Source organism: Hydractinia symbiolongicarpus, chromosome 15, assembly GCF_029227915.1.
Source record: "Hydractinia symbiolongicarpus strain clone_291-10 chromosome 15, HSymV2.1, whole genome shotgun sequence".
Lineage (NCBI taxonomy): Eukaryota > Metazoa > Cnidaria > Hydrozoa > Anthoathecata > Hydractiniidae > Hydractinia > Hydractinia symbiolongicarpus.
Window position 1 is genome coordinate 5,646,135 of NC_079889.1, and position 3,904 is coordinate 5,650,038.

Sequence of the window (3,904 nt, forward strand, 5' to 3'; positions counted from 1 at the left end):
TTGTTTTTAAAAACACGGTATTCTTTGACAAACGTCTTAAATTTCGAATTTGAGTTTATTAATAATGGCCAAAATTTTGCAGATTTCCAGTATGGAACAACTAGCACAGCTATGGCTTTCGACGCTTCCATATGACTTAAAGTTCTCCTCACTAATGACGTAGGCGGTACTAAGTAATTACTCTCATTTCCCCACGCGACAGTGAACGCATCGACGATCGCTGTTCTGGGACACAACAATCGTGAATTAAATATTGGCCTGGTCTGCAGATCGGTCAATTTTCAGGGGGGGCATAATCTGTTCAGTGTATTGAAACACCCAATCATCGTAGTCAAAATATTTACTCATTTTATTTGCCAACGGTTTTGAATGTTATTAATGTGAACAGAATTGCATAAAATTTCCGCCATGTGGAACTAAAGTTTTTCTCATGAACTTTAAAATTCTTAAAACAGGTGTATGTTTTGCTGTCCGTTCTTATGTGCGCTCCTATAGCGTAATCACTAGCTTCTGAATAAACATCAATTTGTGGGATCCTGTGGGGAATGACTTCTTTTTTGTTAAACATTTTAAAATTATCACGCTGAAAGATAATTTCCTTAATAGCCTGATCCTTTTCTTTCAGATTAATTCAAGAATCCCAAGTCATTTCTGCATCAATGATTTTGTATAAATTCTAGTTTTTAACTGAATTAATTCTTTCACAACGAATTTTGTAGAAACAATTTTGACACACATGCTTACTAAATTTCTCACTGTTGAATACGGTAAGTTTTCAATGACCGTATCAATACAATCTAAGATTGAGTTAATACGTATTTGAGGGATGGTGAAAACATTTCTATGCAAATATGCTTTAACGCCTAACCAGATTACTACTTTTTGTGGATTCCAGACACTTTCATCGTTGTTAACAACGAATCCGCTTTTAAATAAAGTCTCCTGAACAAATTCCGACTGTTTCAAACATGTTTCGTATGAGCTTGCGACTCCTAAACCATCATCCAGATACACAGAAATACAAATTGCTCCCTCCCTCCAATATTTAACCAGACAACGCAATACTTTTGTAAAAATAAATGGGCACAAGTTAAGCCAAAATGTAGAACAGTGAATACGAAATATTTTGTTATCCCTTCAAATTTCAAAGAAAATTCAGGATAAGTTTGATGTTTTCGAATATATCAATATGGGGATAACCTCGCTTCAGATTAAGCTGAAACATGAAGCTATCCCTCTTTAAGTATTTTTCCTTGGCTCTCCAGTCACCAAATTTTACTTTATCTTTATATATATGCCTATTTACATGTCTTAAATCCAAGATAAGGCGTTTTTTACCATTACCTTGAGTAGAAACGGATAATGGGTTTACAGCGTGAGGAGTGAATTCAGTTTCTTTAATCCTTCCACTCTCAAGCAGTTCTTTTGTTGAGGCAGTAACGAATTCTTTTTCCATACGAACTAATCTATTTTTTTTAAAATGCGCTTTTTTCGGGGTGGAGAAAAATGGAATTTTGTAGCCATGTTTTAGGATATCTATAATTGCTCTGTTGGCTTTTATGGATTCCCAAAAGGAACTTTTGTTTTTTTAAATTGCCTTTTACACTTTCCAATTTATTATGCGATTTTGATGTACATGTTTCAGACGAAATTAGAGGAAGTATTAACTTATCTTTAAATGTACTTTTATCTTTTAGCTTCGGGGCAGTATTTTCGACAGTGTCTGTTCTTTCCGCAGCTGAAGCAAGTTCCTGTTGGCTTGAAGCTAGTCGCACTGGGGTGAACAACTCGTCTGAAGTCTGATTCAGCATTCCGAAACTGAATTTTATCTGGAGCTTTGGAGATCGTTGACGATACATCCGAAAATTTTGATTTCCTGGTGCGATTAAATGTGTTTTGCTTTTTCTGATGGCACGATTTTCAGCAGCTTTAATTTTTCGCTCGTCTGCAGAGTCGCTAGCCAGGTTATCTGAGATGTATTCGTCGACAATACTGCACCCTACAATAGATCAGTCAGCAATTTTAATTAATTTGTTCCTTTTTTCAATATTAGAAACTATCTCCTGTAACATTTTTGTGGATCTGTGCTTAGAGCCTTTCTTTATCAGATCTATTATTTATACCTAGACTGGTGGACCTCCTTCAGGTAGAGAATGATGCAGAGAATGAGTCCTCACACACTTCAATTTCCACAGCAGAAAATAAACAAGCCAAATAAAATCAAATCAACACGAACAAAAAAAAAATAAAGCAAGTGTCTTGTAAATATATGTAAATATTCATAGAAGCTTTTTCTGACAATTGTACGTATATATTGGCTGGACCAATATATACGTACAAAAACGTAAAAAATTTGACCAATCAAATTTTTGTTAAATATTTTAATTTCCAAGTCCCTCATTAAGAATCAGCAGGCATGTCAAAAATAAAATGTGTTTTCACATGTGCCAGCTGGATCATCCTATATACTCTCAGCAAGTTGCAAAGTCAAGTCATAAAACAACGTAATGCATTTTTGTAGCGAACTGCTCTCTCCGTATACTACATCAGCGAAAACTTGGTTCGGCTATGACGCATTAGCCTTAAACAAAACGTCCCTAGATTCGTACAAATCTTCTCTGAAAATTAAAGGATCATGTCTAAAATCTCATTAATACGTAAACCTACCACCGTTTTCTTTATACATTCGCATCGCCTCCGCAGTTGTAGATATCAAAAAATTGGGGACTTCTGCTGTTTTCCTCGTGGAAATCATGATTTTTTATGGGAATTCATCCTTCTAGCTCTGGAATACGATGATGATTCCACGACCGTAATAAGAGATTAACTGCATCTTGCGAAACGTATAATATTTTCCCGGATACGCAATATTTGAAAATCGGATCAGTCAAGTCTAACCTCTTCTCAAAGTCAATGTGCAAAATATCAGGGGCGGATTTCGGATTTTTTTGACTGGTGTAAAATAGCTAAGAGGCTTAATTGCTTGTCAGGGGATCAAAACAACTGGGGGTTTGGAGGGCGTCTTGGCCTCCCCAACGGACCACCGCCTTTTAACGCCCTCTTATTGTAAAAACAGCTCCAAAATCAACCCCATAACGAGTCGTTGATAAATCGAATTTTGCACGCCAAAGATGAACGCACGGGTGTCATCTTGTTTTGTTCAGACTTTGCACGTAAAAATTAAAACAAAACAGGCTCACAGAGATATACCCACCTCGTTCCCAGAGCATTTTGCCACTCCGTAATTACGGCTTATACAAGACCTTGGGGACGAGGTTGAGAGATACACATTATCTTTTTTGGAGACAAATTTTTACTGGTGCATTTACACCAGTACTTTTAAGTGGATAATTAACCCTCTGATTTACTTCCGGCCAGAACATTTCCGCAACATTATTTTTGTTAAAGTAATCTGCTTGTACGATGCTCTTTTGGTGTGTAGACGAAGATGAGATATAGAAGCTTGGAAAGTAACTGTTAGTACAAACCATTTTTCGTGGGATTTGTTCCTATAAACTGTACTTGATCAGCGCAGGTCGAAAAACAAACTGATAACTTTCATAACAACGTTCACATCCGTAGTTTTGAACAAGCTTTTCGTTCTTCTCAAAGTGGCACCTATATCCAAAATATGGTGCATAGCAAGGTATTTGATTTGTCCGCTCTAAATCTCCTGTACTTGCCTCGAACACTTCAGGTGCAACAGTCTTTAATGCTCTAGATACACGTCTCTGACTTTTAAAAACGATCTAATGCTACCTTGCACTAACTTCCTCCAATAAGTATAGTAATTGGTATGTTACTAATTGGTTCACAAGCTCCACAACAGTATTATCCGAAAGTCCTGTGGTATTACGTTTCATAAAATGTCTTCCAACGCTTCTACTTCCTCGACGTCTCATTT

At 36.6% G+C, this 3,904-nt stretch overlaps 1 long non-coding RNA gene across 1 annotated transcript; it reads left to right on the top strand.

The window, feature by feature from the left end:
* The first annotated feature begins 500 nt into the window (after positions 1-500).
* LOC130629021 (uncharacterized) lies at positions 501-2,366 on the top strand. Its single transcript, XR_008981890.1, has 3 exons — positions 501-767; positions 1,698-1,879; positions 2,128-2,366. It is a non-coding gene; the product is annotated as an uncharacterized LOC130629021 (long non-coding RNA).
* The last annotated feature ends 1,538 nt before the right edge of the window (positions 2,367-3,904 follow it).